We start from the raw sequence: 15230 nt of genomic DNA on the forward strand, positions 1-15230 counted from the left end.
CTAAGTTTCACTTCTTTCCCTTCCTTTAGTCTCAAGATAAATGTAATTTGAAGTTTAAAAAAAAAGACAGGCGTTAAAACAAGGAGCAGCACATCATACTAGTCACTGGCCTCCGAGGTGAAATGCCCAGTGGAAGTGGAAACCAGTTAGAGGCTCTCACATGTGAGTTTAATGGTCCCCAAGCAAACAGCAGGAAGGGCTGGCAAATACATTCATTTTAAAAGTAAATATTAACTTAATGAGCTTGCTGACCGGAAAACTGATACTGCTCTCCTGAGATTTTCACTTCCCTGCTCCTTCTCATCAAAAAAGAAATAAATACTAAGAAGGCACACATTCTCCTATTTCTGAGCCCACTGACAAGTACCAGGGAAGAATCTAAAAATCACTCTTTATGTCTGTGTCCGCAAAACTTCCCAACTCGACTGGTTGTAAAAGCAGAAAGACAAAGTAAATCAAACAATATACATGCCACAACTAGTCCATGAAACGCAGTAGGGAGCATAAGGAAGTTCAGGTCTCTTTTTAGGGGCCATAATTCTGCTGTCCCATTGCAGAACCAGGGCCAGTCATTATAAAGCATCTGTCTTGCTTGCCTGCCTGCCTCTTTGCCCTTCTTCTACCCTTACCTGCACCAGTCACGCACCAGAAAAGAATCACGTCTGTCACAGTGGAAGGATGGCACAGGCAGCCACAAAGGTCACTACATTGGCTGGACCCAGTGCATGGATTGTGAAAAAAACTCAGGGCAAAAAAAGCCCAGTGGCTGGCAGCTAGACCATTTGCTTCAGAGAAGATGGAGATGACTGCCCCCACCAAGATCAAGCAGTTTCAGGATAAAAAGGAAAAAAAAAAAAAGAAAACACAATGGAAGAGGAGAAAGAAAGAAAGAAATGCTCTGTTTCTTTTCTCAGCACCCACCTTACCAATAAAAAGGAATAAGAAGCATTCAATGTCTCTCTCCATGCCCACCTACAAGCTTTTTTTTTTCTTACTAAGATATAACTATTGAAAAGATCTGCCTGTTTCCTCTATAGTTATAGCCTTCACAAACATTTCAGTTGTCACAATATGAAATAAAAATGAAGCTAGATTCACTTCACATGCACGAGCTAATAATCCAAGCGTATATATAGCCAGGCCTTGAAGTAAAGAAATGAATTTCTCATCCGACACTTTCTGTTCAATATTAACTTTTTACCTTGTTTAAGGAAGGCAACGTACACCCATTGAAAGATGTCCTGACATTATGTTCTGAACATGCCACTTAAAACACATACTCTCATAATGCCTCCCAGCTCCAACCAACCTGTAGGCAGGCCGGTTGGTGATCCAGGGTACCTCATCCAACAGTTAACCTTCCATAACCTTCACTGTGGGCAATGCCCTAATGTCTAACTGGAAATTTGTATTAAACGACCAAGGATCAAGCTTGTATCTCAAAACCATTCCACCCAATCCCCGTCCATATACAGATAAAAATGGCAATACAAGCACAGTTTTAACATAAGCATGAAACTGAAATCTAAAATGTAAAGAGTAATTGAGAGAAGAGACCTCCTTGATCTCACACTAACCAACCACGTTCTCTGTGGCAACTTATTTAATCTGCCTGGATGGACCTCAGTTTCCTCTCTGTAAAATGAGTATAACTTGACTCAAAAATGACCTAGCTCCACTGAAGGAATCTTGTGCCTTATTAGGAAAACCATTCAACTGTTAGAATTATTACCAAACATCAGTTGCATCTTTGTAAGAACGCTGGGTCCTTTCTCCATCTACCCGCCATACACCACACCGTACCACCCGTGTATTGTTTCTCCCTTCTCCTGGGAAGCAGCCTAGTAAAATGCCAAGCACACACTGGAGTCAGAGTGACTAGGCTGGAATCGTGGAATAATGGGCTTTCTAGCTGAGGGGCTTTGAGCAAGTCACAACTTCAATGAACCTCAATTTCCATATTATCCTTCTGTTGTTTTTCCTTTTTTCAGATGTTTCCCCCACGCAGAGGAAACATATGCTTTACAAAGCTGAGATCATACTTACGGTTGCTTTCACTTAACATTGTAATTTTTATTTTTTGCTTTTTAATATTTTATAAATTTTCTGCAATGTGCATACTTACTTTTCTTAATAGCAAATATTTAAATTATTCAGTGAAAAATATGTAATTGTGATAGGAAGGGAAAATTCTGAACCAGAAAAAAAGTCCAGGGTGATGCCAATATGCTGTGTTGCCTGAAAAAAAATATTCAAATGGAGAGAAATGTGTGTGTGTGTGTGTGTGCACATGTGTGTATGTATATAATAACAAGTGAAAGAAAAGGAACGCTGTAGATACTAAAAGTGAATCACCCAAAATTGTGGTCATCCAATGTCATTCACATGGGTTTTAAGATTTTTATTTTCTAATAACTGTAGAGAAAGTAATGTAAAGGCAGACTTGTGTATCTTGCAAAGTACATATTTATTTATTTTTTCCTTTTATGACCAAAGCACCTTTTTGTTGTACATGTAACACACCATTTAGATAAAGTAATGCAAACCTCTGGGGAAAGTTCTGAGCTAAATTAGGGCACCTGGGGACAGGCCATATGTTACCAAGCCTTCTGCACACCTGAACCCCAATATCTAATGACCCAAGGATGCTCATTTATAAAATTAAAGAGTCTGCCTTTCAGGAGAAGAGAATCAAGCACTACAGAATGTTCTCCACCATATTCATTTGAAGACAATATAAGGAGAGCTATAGAGCTGAAGAAGATTTAAAATAAATGAGCAACTATAACACAAAAGATGCTGTAATTCATGCCCTGAATGACTATTACTAACATACAATTTTATCTCATCAATCTTACCTCTTCTTTACCTATAATGTTTTTAATTAATGCAATTTCCATTAAAATTGAAAAATAATCGTTACTCTTATTCATTTTTATCTGTTGTAGAATATTCTACCTAGCCCCTTCTTTGTTAAACATTTCTTTATCACTGTCTGAGGTTTTCTTTTAGCTAAAATACCTAAAAAATAAATGTGATATTAAGAAATATACAATTGTAGAACTAGGACTATATTTTCGGAACCAAAAATCAGGATGCATGATCTGAAATCAAGAGCTGTTCAAAAAAATTCAGACTGCATGTGATTGTACCAATATCCATCTTCAACTCACTTCTAATAGTAACTGATATGTTAGAAGAGTGGTCCTCAAACATTTTTATCACCAAATGCACTTGCAGGATATGACACACTGTCAAAAAAATAACCTGTGCTAAGCTAACTGCAGGAGCAATGTTCTTAAGGTGTGTGATTTTGGGTAGGGGGAAGAACCCTGCTCCAAAATCTTCATTCAGGGAGCATTTAGAAAACTTCCACCCTCCACACCATCACTGTTTTATAGAGCGGGTGCAATTCCCTATTTTGAAAATCATTTAAAATAGAACAAATAATGCTCTGAGGTAACTAAGTTATGGCCATAGCCCAGCCTTAAGGCAAGGACTAGAGGAACATGCTTAATTTTGTTTCCACCAAGACATATGTCATGGGTGATCATTTCATACTTGGTACATCACCACGGGCAAACTCTGGAATATGCCAAATTCCTGGTACTCTAACTGCAACTCAGCCCCTTTCTTTCCCCCTCAAGAAAATATATCAAAACACAATTGAGAGACTGACATCAATCTGCTCTATATTTTTTTAAAGGAAATGATTTGCATACTTCAATATTTCAGCTGATGGAACACAGAGTTGTAACAATGTGTTTGATGCAGGCTAGGCTACACTGAATATGAAGATACATTCTAGACATCACACTTTATAGACATCTCACATGAGGGTATCCATAGATTGAGAAATCACAATCAGCAGATTGAAAAACACATGGAATTGACGACTCCAAGAGACTTCCACGTTCTCCGTCCAATTCCAAGTCCCTTTTAATACTTAGAAGTCTGATTTGCCAGGCTGGAAAAAACCATCAGTGGAAAGTTAAATAAGTACTCTACCTGATACAATTTAGGCTGAGTATACAATTACATGTTGAAGCAGTTTTTTCTACTTTAACTATATGGCCACGAAAGCCTTAAAGTTTTTCCCCACACATTCATTAGCATGCATATAAGATTTAATATCATGGAATTTAGAATTTAGAGTAGCTATTTAAAAGACACAAGAAAAAACTATTAACCTCATTATTAAAAATTAAGCATATAATGTTGCGGTGCAAGACAGTGAAACACTGTAGTAAAGAGTACTGTCATACTTTCAGATCATAAAAAATACATATTTTTAAGAAAATCCCCAGGCTCATATGCTGCGAAGGAAGGAAGGAAGGAAGGGAGGGAGGGAGGGAGGGAGGGAGGGACAGAGGGAGGGAGGGAGGGAGGGAAGAGGGAGGAAGGGAAGAGGAGAGAGACAGGGGCAGGGAGAGAAGAGGAGGAGAGAGGGAAAGAAAGGGAGAGAGGAAGGAAGGAGGGAGGAAGGCAGAAAAAAGTAAAAGAGAAAATAAAATTTAGAAACTAAATAAAGAATTGAAGAATAAGCAGAACCAACTTTATACATTGAAAATAAGATAGATTCAGAAGGAAAAAGTGAGTATTCCTTCAATTACTGTCTTTACATGGGAAGAGCTCCTTCAGGAAGCCTGACATTGATGCATTCTAGAGAAATCAAGCTTGCAAAATTAAGAGCATTTTGCTGGTTCCAATTTTTGGTAACTGTGCCTTTTGTAAATTTTATGACACAGAGAATAAGAAGAGTTAAGTGTGTTTTTGGACTATAAAAAAATATTTAATAAATGTATCCCTCAGAGAAGGATCACTTAGAAAGGAATGTCTGTCACAATGCCCTAAAGGTCATCACACTCCAGATCGAGTGCAGACCACGATTCCAGTCCTCAGAGAACCCTCACCCCCTAACTTAGCTGATTTCAATTATCATTATGGCTCCATGAAAAACGGGCCATCTCAAACACAACCAAGCAATTTAAGGATTTGAGGATTATGAATCAGTGGCTCAATTTCAGTCAGAAGGAAAATGGGTATAATGTGCTGCCTATAGCTGGATTCACTTTGTACCTGTTGAAGAAAATCCTAAGTACTTGGGTTACATAGAGAGACTTCCTAAGCCAAAGGTCGGCTTTCTGCAAATGAATTCAAACATGCAAATGAAAGCACTGCCTGGAAGGGAACACCACCCACCTTACAAGAGAGACTTCCTACACCCTAATGGGCCTACTTGTCAGGATATGCACTGCCCACAAGAGAGACAGGACGCTACTCAATGCTTTCAACTTCTGTAACATTCTGTCTTTGGGGAATGAAGAATATAAATGTGACTAATTCTCCCAAATGTCATACATTTTGCATTTTGTGACATGCACCTCCTCTCTGAATCTTTACAGCACTACCCAGACATTTTAGCCACTGTCTGGGACTAGATATAATTATGGTAATTATGTCTACCATAATTAGGGAGAGGGTAAATATGATCAAACATTTATAGAAAGGAAAAACTGAAGTGCAGAAAGTTTTAAGAATCAGAAAATTTCAACTAAATTTCCAAGGAGAGAATTAAGGAGGAAGTGAGGTTCCTTCTCAGCCATCCAAAATGTTGAATTTTAAATATAATGACTTACCAGATTACTGGCATGATCAGAGAACAGTCTGTTAATTTCTAGACCTCTCTCATGCGATGGGTTCATATCATCCAGGGTTGGCAAACATGACCATCGTAAGAGTAAAATAGAATATAAAGTAATATAAAATCTTACTATAAAGAGAAAGTGAGATTGAATCTGTGCCCAGGCCCAACGCTGCAAGATGACAGGAGCTGGTCAACCTGAGAATGCCAGCGCAATGAAATCTTGTGAGACTGACTAGACTGAGAGTCAGGTTCTGAGCATATCCAGAGACTAACATAAAACAGACATCAATACAGTTGTCCCTCAGTATCAGCGTGGATGCTCAAGACCCTTATATAAAATGGCACAGTATTTGCACATAACCTACACACATTTTTCCATATACTTTATATTTTTATACATCTTTATTGGAGTATAATTGCTTCACAATGCTGTGCTAGTTTCTGTTGTACAACAAAGTGAATCAGCCATATGCATACATATATCCCCATATCTCCTCCCTCTTAAGCCTCCCACCCACCCTCCCTATCCCACCCCTCTGAGTCATCACAAAGCACCAAGCTGATCTCCCTGTGCTACACTGCTGCTTCCCACTAGCTATCTATTTTACATTTGGTAGTGTATATATGTCAATGCTACTCTCACTTCCCCCACAGCTTCCCCTTCCTTCCCCTTTAAATCATCTATAGGTTACTTATAATACCTAATACAATGTAAATGATATGTAAATAGTTGTAAATACAATGTAAATATTTATTTTGTAAATACAATGGAAATGCTATATAAATAGTTGCCACCATGCAACAAATTCAAGTTTTGCTTTTTTGAACTTTCTGGAATTTTTTTTTCCAAATATTTTCAATCTAAGTTTGGTTGAATCCATGGACACAAAAGCCACGGATAGAGAGGGCTGACTGTAAATACCTGATGTACAAATCTCTGATTAGGAAAGGATAATGACAAGAAAGATGTTTTGGGAAGGCTGGAGTGGAGGACTGAGAGACGGAACAGTAAGACCAATTAAGAGGTTATTGGGATAAAACAGGTAAAAGCGATAAAGTTCTGAACTGAAGTGGTGGCAGCTGGAATGATGATAAAGGTGTTAAAATAAGAGATTACTGTTTGATAAGGGTAGAAAGGTAGGCGAGAGATGGATGATGAAAGGCCTTGAAAGCCAAGCTAGGAATTTAGACTTGAACCTGCAGTTGACAGGGAGTTCTTCTTTTTGCTTTTTTTTAAAATTTTTATTGGAGTATAGTTGCTTTACAATGTTGTGTTAGTTTCTGCTGTACAGCAAAGTGAATCAGCTATACATATACATATATCCCCTCTTTTTTGGATTTCCTTCCCATTTAGGTCACCACACAGTAGAGCATTGAGTAGAGTTCCCTGACAGGGAGCTTTTAAAGTATTACGCAGGAGAATAACACTATTTGTATTTCAGATCCGTCATTCTGTTGGAATAGGAGGCAAGCTGTAGGCAGGGACGCCAGTTAGAACACTACCGCAGTCCAGACAAGAGAGGCTGAATGTGCACTTCAGCAGTGGGAATGGGCATGACGGAGGGAACAAGAACTAAGCCAAAGCTTGGATGTGGGGCTTGGAGGAACATTTAGGATGGTATCAGGTTTTTGCCTTGAAAAATCATGTGGTTGTGAAAGCCAATCACTGAGATAGGAAAGAGAAAAGGTGCATGTTTAGAGAATATAGGAATTAGTAATACAGATGACCCCTGAACAACTCAGTGGTTAGGGATGCCAACCCTCTGTGCAAAAATGTGAGTATAACTTTACAATCGGCCCTCTGTATCCACAGTTATGCATCCACAGACTCAACCAACTGCATTTGTTGAAAACAAATCCACGTATGAACCAACCTGCACAGTTCAAACCCATGTTGTTCAAGGGTCAACTGTATTTTTTTTATTTATTTATTTATTTTTGGTTGCACAGGGTCTTCGTTGCTGCACGCGGGCGTTCTCTAGTTGTGGCGAGCAGGGGCTTCTCTTCGTTGCGGTGCGCAGGCTTCTCATTGCAGTGGCTTCTCTTGTTGCAGAGCATACAGGCTTCAGCAGTTGTGGCACACGGGCTCAGTAGTTCTGGCTTGTGGGCTCTAGAGCGCAGACTCAGTAGTTGTGCCCCACCGGCTCTAGAGTGCAGGCTTAGTAGTTGTGCCCCACGGGCTTAGTTGCTCCGCGGCATGTGGGATCTTCCTGGACCAGGGCTCGAACCTGTGTCCCCTGCATTGGCAGGCAGATTGTTAACCACTGTGGCACCAGGGAAGTCCCAATGGTCAACTGCTTTTTGTATGCACTGAAATCAAGGTGACTATAAGATACAGAGGCAGAAACATCTAATGGGCAGCTAGATATCTGGGTTTGGAGTTCAGAACAGAAAGCTGAGCCACCCACACTAACGTGAGTATAATAACAGAGCAGACAAAACCAAGGGACAAACTACTCAAGGAGAGCATGAAAAAATGACCACAGAGCACAGCGGTTTCCATTACGATGGAAGAGACGGGGAAGACTTAACCACACTCAGAGCCTCGGCTGAAATACCTGTAAAGGGGAAGAGACAGGAAACGTAGATAAGAAAGGAAAGAATCAATTACACAAGCTTCTGGAGTGGAAAGGAGGGAAAGGAATCAAGAGGATAGGAGGAGAAACCAGCCCAGAGGAGGAAAAGACACATCCTCCTCTCAGGGAAAAAAAAAGAAGTATGATTAGAGCAAATAAGGTATATATGTAGGCAAGGGGCTGATGTGTAATATTATTGTGTTCTAAGGTGAAGGCTGTTATCAGTTGAATTGTATCTACCAAAAATTCCTATGTTTAAGTCTTAAGTTACCCCAGTACCTCTGAACGTGATCTTATTGGAAAACAGGATCACTGCAGATATAGTTAGTTAAATTAAGACGAGGTCATACTGGAGTAGGGTAAGCCCCTAATTCAATATGATTGATGTCCTTATAAAAAGGGGAAATTTGGATACACAGACACTCACTAAGTGAAGATGATGTGAAAACACATGGAGAAGATAGCCATCTACAAGCTAAGGGAACGGGCCTAAAATAGATCCTTCCCTCACAGCCCTCAGAAGGAACCAAACCTGCCAACACTTTGATTTTGGACTTCTGGTCTACAGAATTGTGAGACAATAAATGTCTGTTGTTTAAACCACCTAGTCTGTGGTATTTTTCTATGGCAACTCTAGCAAATTAATAGAGAGGAGAAGTCACCTAGTAAAGGAAGGAGGGGTGGAGGAGGGTGGCTAGAATGTTTGAGGGAAGTGGAAATGTTTCAGCAGGAAACAGCCCAGCCGCACAGTGCAAGACTGGGCACAGTTGCCTCGGGTTCCAGCGAAGGCTGGAAATGATAAATTCATTTGCAGAGTGATTTCCTCAAGCAGCTTTTGGCAACCACTGGGTAAAGAAGGAAAAGATGCCAGGTCAAAATCGAGAGCTGGCAGAGTAGATTACAAGCAAAACACAAAGGGGTAAGGCCACTGAGGATACTGTCAAGGGAGTGATACACCATGAGTGAACAGAAAAGGAAATCAAGGAGAGAGGATGGGTTGTGGGATGGAAGAATGGGACAGGGCAGGCAGAGGAGGAGTCCTCCGGAAACTGGAAGCCAGCAAAGAAGAGATAGAGGGAGTATAACAGGAGCAAGAGGGCTAAGGAATGACTGTTACTGAGATTTAGTATTTTAGATGACGAAGTCAGGGAAGTCTGAAGCTGGAACACTGTATACAACAAATACATCATTCACAAGACACTGAGGCCTCCAGTGATGAAGACAGTTAGAGTGAGAAAAGACTGCAACAGCTTCCACCATCCTCAAAAGATGGAAAAGAATGACCATGAATATCCCCAAATCATATTTGTACCTAACCCCTAGACTTCGGTTCTCATAAAAATCACTGCCGTATTTATCATCTTGGGTATTAGTTTTCTCTTTATACAAAATAACAAAGAGGGACATGGACTAGAAACTGAGCTCAATGTACATTGCCCGCATCTATCTCCCAATCTGGGTTGGCTGAATCCGTGGATGTGGAACCCCAGATATAGAGGGATGACTGTAAAGTTCTGTGTGGATTTTTGACTGTGCGTGGGGTCAGTGCCCCTCACCTTCACATTGTTTAAGGGTCAACTTTATGCAGAGACTAAACAACATACTACTGAACAACCCCAATGGATCAATGAGAAAAGCAAAAGTGAAATAAAAAAACACCTTGAGACAAACAGAAAAGAAAATACAACATATCAAAACTTATGTGATGCAGAAAAGGCAGTTATAAAAGAGAAGGTGGGGAGCGGTAAGGGTAAGCTGGGATGAAGTGAGAGAGTGGCATGGACTTATATATACTACTAAATGTAAAAGAGATAGCTAGTGGGAAGCAGCTGCATAGCACAGGGAGATCAGCTCGGTGCTTTGTGACCACCTAGAGGGGTGGGATAGGGAGGGTGGGAGGGAGGGAGATGAAAGAGGGAAGAGATATGGGGATATATGTATATGTATAGCTGATTCACTTTGTTATAAAGCAGAAACTAACACACCATTGTAAAGCAATTATACTCCAATAAAGATGTTAAAAAAAAACAAGGCAAGGATGGCCCTTTTCACCACTCTTATTCAACACAGTACTGAAAGTCCTAACCAGAGCAATTAGGCAAGAAAAAGAAATAAAAAGCATTAATTGGAAAGGAAGTAAAGCTGTCACTACTTGCAGATGACATAATGCTAGATATGGAAAACTCTAAAGACTCCACCAAAAAACTGTTAGAAGTAATAAATGAATTCAGTAATGTTGCAGGATACAAAATTAATGTCCAGAAATCTGTTGTTTCTATATACAAATAATGAACTATCAGAAAGAGAAATTAAGAAAACAATCCCATTTACAATTGCATCAAAAATTAAAAATATTGAGGAATAAAAAAAAAAAAAAAAAATATTGAGGAATAAATTTAACCAAGGAGGTGAAAAGACCTGTACACTGATAACTATAAGACACTGATGAAAGAAATAAATGGAAAGATATTCTATGCTCATGATTGGAAGAATTAATATTGTTAAAATGTCCATATCACCCAAAGCAATCAATGGACTCAAATTCCATTGGCATTTCTCACAGAAATAGCATGAACAATTCTAAAATTTTTATGGAACCACAAAAGACCCTGAATAGCCAAAGAAATCTTGAGAAAGAAGAACAAAACTGGAGGTATCATGCCCCCTGATTTCAAACTATATTACAAAGCTATAGTAATCAAAACAGTATGGCATAAAAAGAGACACATAGGGCTTCCCTGGTGGCGCAGTGGTTGAGAGTCCGCCTGCCGATGCAGGGGACACAGGTTCGTGCCCCAGTCCGGGAAGATCCCACGTGCCACGGAGCGGCTGGGCCCGTGAGCCATGGCCACTGAGCCTGCGCGTCTGGAGCCTGTGCTCCGCAACGGGAGGGGCCGCAGCAGTGAGAGGCCCGCGTACCCCCCAAAAAAAAGAGACACATAGATCTATGGAACAGAACAGAGAGCTCAGAAATCAACCCACACATATATGGTCAATTAATGTACATCAAAGGAGCCAAGAATATACAGTGAGGAAAGGACAGTCTCTTCAATAAATAATGTTGGGAAAACTGGGCAACTACATGCAAAAGAATGAAACTGGACCCCAATCTTATACCATACACAAAAACTAACTCAAACTGATTAAAGACTTAATACAAGACCTGAAACCATAAAACTTCTAGATGAAAACACAGGCAGTAAGCTCCTTGACATTAGTCTTTACAGTAATTTTTGGATTTGACACCAAAAGGAATAAAAGCAAATATAAACAAGTGGGACTACATCAAACTAAATAGCTTCTGCACAGCAAAGGAAAACATCAACAAGGCAATTGGATTGTTGAATTTGCCAGCAAAGGAAACCATCAACAAGGCAACTGGATTATTGAAAGGAATTAAAAGGCAATCCACTGAATGAGAGAAAATATTAGCAAATTGTGTATCCAAAAGGGATCAATATCCAAAATATATGAAGATCTTATACAACTTAAAGGCAAAAATCAATCCTATTAAAAAATGTGCAGAGAATCTGAATAAACACTTTTCTAAAGAAGACATACAGATTACCAACAGATAAAATGTAGAGCATTGTGACTATAGTTAATAACACTATTCTGCATATTTGAAAGCTGCTAAGAGAGTAGATCGTAAAAGTGCTCATCACAAGAAAAAAATTCTGTAACTATGTATAGTGACAGACATGAACTAGACTTATTGTGGTGATCATTTTGCAGTATATACAAATATCGAATCATTACTGAAACTAATATAATGTATTATACTTTAATAAAGAAAGAAGGAAGGTAAGGAGAGTGAGAGAGAAGGAGGGAGGGAAGGAAAAGGAAAAATAAATAAATAATTCTTTCAAACAGGTCCATAATTCTTTTTCTCCTCTGTTCAAAGTCAAACATTTACATACACCTAGAGAAATCCTCTACATGAGTCAGGAAATAGCAACTACACTCCCTCTCCAGGCACTCTGGAGAAAGCCACTCCTTGAGATAAGGAGCCCTCCAGCTCATAAATACTGAGTCAGGAGTTGCCACACCTCCATGCATATCCAAGAAGCTGACCCAGCCTCCAGATTCCAAGACTCAAATCTTAACTGGATTCCAATGGACTGTAAGGTCCTCCAACTCTGACAGGAAAAGTGGAAGACCAAGAAACGAATTCAAGAAAACATCTACCATTATAATCTGAAGATGATCACAGAAGAACTCAGTGACTTCCTGTTCATGTAATCACAGATCTAGTACTCATTTCTGATCTTGGTAAAATTGTAATTTTATGTTGATTGTTTTGTATGCTGCATTTAAAGACAGAAAGCAACTTGAAGATCATAGTTTTACTGATTGGTTTTACAAATGAGAAAACTGAGTCTTGGGTAAAGTAAATGACCTGCACAAATAGCTAGGAAGTGGCAAATGAGAATCCACATTGGCTGACCCTGGGATGAACACTCTCTCTTCATTTGCAACAGATATTCATTCATATTCAATAGATATTTATTGAATATTAACCATGTGCAAGACACGGAGGGACTACAAAGCAGAACGCAGGCAGTGATTCTCTCAAGGAATCTAAAAAATGGTGTGTTTTAGACAATATTTTTACGGTTTTAATATGCAAATCATCACATGAAGTCTTACATGGAATTTTAGGGGAATATTTGAAAGTAATTCTCCTCAGATCTAATACTTAACTTTGAACTAAATCTTTCCATCCTCCTTGCAGCCCTTCAACTACAGAAGGCAGATGTCACGGTAAGAACATCAATAATGATGGCGAGGACAAACACAAAGACAATGACAAGACCAAATATAAGACATTTACTGCGTGCCAGTGACTATTCTGGTACCTTTATACACTTAGCTTATCTAATCCTCCCAGTAACCTCAGAAGGGAGGTATTATTACACCTCTATTTTTTATAAAAGGCCTGGGGAAAGGAAGTCGATTGCCCTTGAGAGGGTGGTTGAGCTGGGGTTCACACTCAAGCATGTCTTTACTAAGACTGTCTCTCAGGCTCCTGGCCTTGGGCCTTCCCTGATTAACTGAAAATTACCTGTCCCCCCGCCCCCGACCTCAGTGCCTTCACCTTTGAAATGCTGAAATCGGCCACATGATTTCCAGGGTCCCTTCCAGATGGAACATTCTGTGATTTACTGACTTAAGGTATCTAACCAATCTCTTTCCTTTAGCCGAGGAAGGAAAACACTTTATAAAAGCTAAGGATAATTTTGCCCCAAATTACAAAATCCAGGCCTTCAGCTTTGCAGAAGTTTGGGGGTAAGGGAGGGCAGGTAGTTACGGGTTTGACTCATACATTCTTAACTTCCATCTAGGTTCCAGCCTCAGGTGTTTTTGAAAGCTGATGTCACAGCCACGTGGCAGAATAACATACAATCGTTAATAGTGGTGTTTAAACAAGACAAAAGGTTTTTTAAATTCCTAATAATGATTAGGAGTCATCTGTAAAAACATGCAAAAATATATTATAGGTTAAAAGAAAAAAGTAGGATGTAATACATGGGCTATAGTTTGGGTGGGGGAGTTGTTTTTGTTTGTTTTTTACGTGAGAAAAGAGGCAAGAAGGACATTCAACAGTGGTTGTAATTGGATAATAGGATTTGGGAGTTTTTTTCTTTTCCTTTTCCTTATTTTTTTTAATGTAAACTTAAATTACCTACATAATTAAAGGGGAGACTTTTCCTTATGAAGAGAGAAAAGGTGCCCAAAATTCTCACATTGAGTTCTTCTGAGAAGAAAGAAAATACTCTCCTAAAAACATCTCAGTAACACTGCAGAAATTCCAGAAATACAGGTTTAGAGGGGAACATCATTATTACCCACTACAGATGGGAAAGAAAAGACTCCTTTATTGCTTCAGGTCTAGAATCACTAAGTTTCACAGGATGTTTCAGGAATGCTGGCAGGGGAAGTTGCTTTGGAGTCCAGGGACACACAGCTTTGTAGAGCTGGACCCGGGGGGGAAAGAACAGGTGCAGCAGACACAGCAGCAGACCATGAGAGCCAAATGTCATGGGCCCCGTCCAGAAATCCCAGTCTGGAGCAGGTTCCCCCTCAGTGCTCTTGCCCTGCACCACAGCCAGCCACATGGCCAAGGGGACTTTCCATGAGCACAAATGTCCTTTCCTCTCTGAAGCACTTCAGCAGAGGGAGGACAGGTAGCGTATTTCATGGAATCTGCAACTGCTAAAACAAATCAAACCACAACCAAACTAATCTATGCTTTCATCAGGCTGCAGGATAAGCACATTGTGTAGATACATCTGTGTTCATACATAAACACTCAATATATATACATATATATAAATACGTGGCCCAGTTTACAACACAGGTCAGTGACTGTGGCTTTGGATGGCGACAATCAAACACTTCACTCTACAGCACTCTTGAGAACATTCTGTAAACACATTATACCTCTGGTGATTCCCACTGATACTACCAAAAACTCAGGAAAGAGTACAACTGAAAAATCACATTCAGAATGTTATTAATTACATAGGAACCCTCTGCCTTTCTTGAACAGGCTTTTTTGCTACTTTGTGGCAAGTAGATAAAGAGAGATCTGATATACAAAGAATAGGAAAACTGGAACAGGAAAAGTCAGCTCCTCCTTTGGGAGTCTGACAGACAATATGTGGCGTCAACATCGTATCATAACCTAGTTCAGAGGAGGGCTGCAAGGGAGCCGTGGAGCCCAACTTGCCACAGCTGCAGACATGCCCTGAGTACACACATCACACTGGGCTTCACCGGCACTAACAACATCAGGAAAGCAACAAAACAAAGGCCTGCGGGTGCCTTTTGTTTATTAATTTCAAAAGACACATTTCTGTTGATTGATACCAAAATTCAATTTGAACAGTTATTTAAAACTGGAAAATAACATAATGTAACTAAATAAAGAGACGCCATGGCTTGTTTTTTGTTTTAAGGCATTTTTTTGTTTGTTTGTTTCTAAGTGCAAAGCTGGCACCTAC

General features: G+C 39.7%; 1 protein-coding gene across 3 annotated transcripts in view; it reads right to left on the bottom strand.

Moving 5' to 3' along the window:
• CDK14 (cyclin dependent kinase 14) overlaps positions 1 to 15230 on the bottom strand; it is a 591939-nt gene that overhangs the window by 569638 nt on the left and 7071 nt on the right. The window lies entirely within an intron of this gene.

The sequence above is a fragment of the Phocoena phocoena genome, chromosome 9 (assembly GCF_963924675.1).
Source record: "Phocoena phocoena chromosome 9, mPhoPho1.1, whole genome shotgun sequence".
NCBI lineage: Eukaryota > Metazoa > Chordata > Mammalia > Artiodactyla > Phocoenidae > Phocoena > Phocoena phocoena.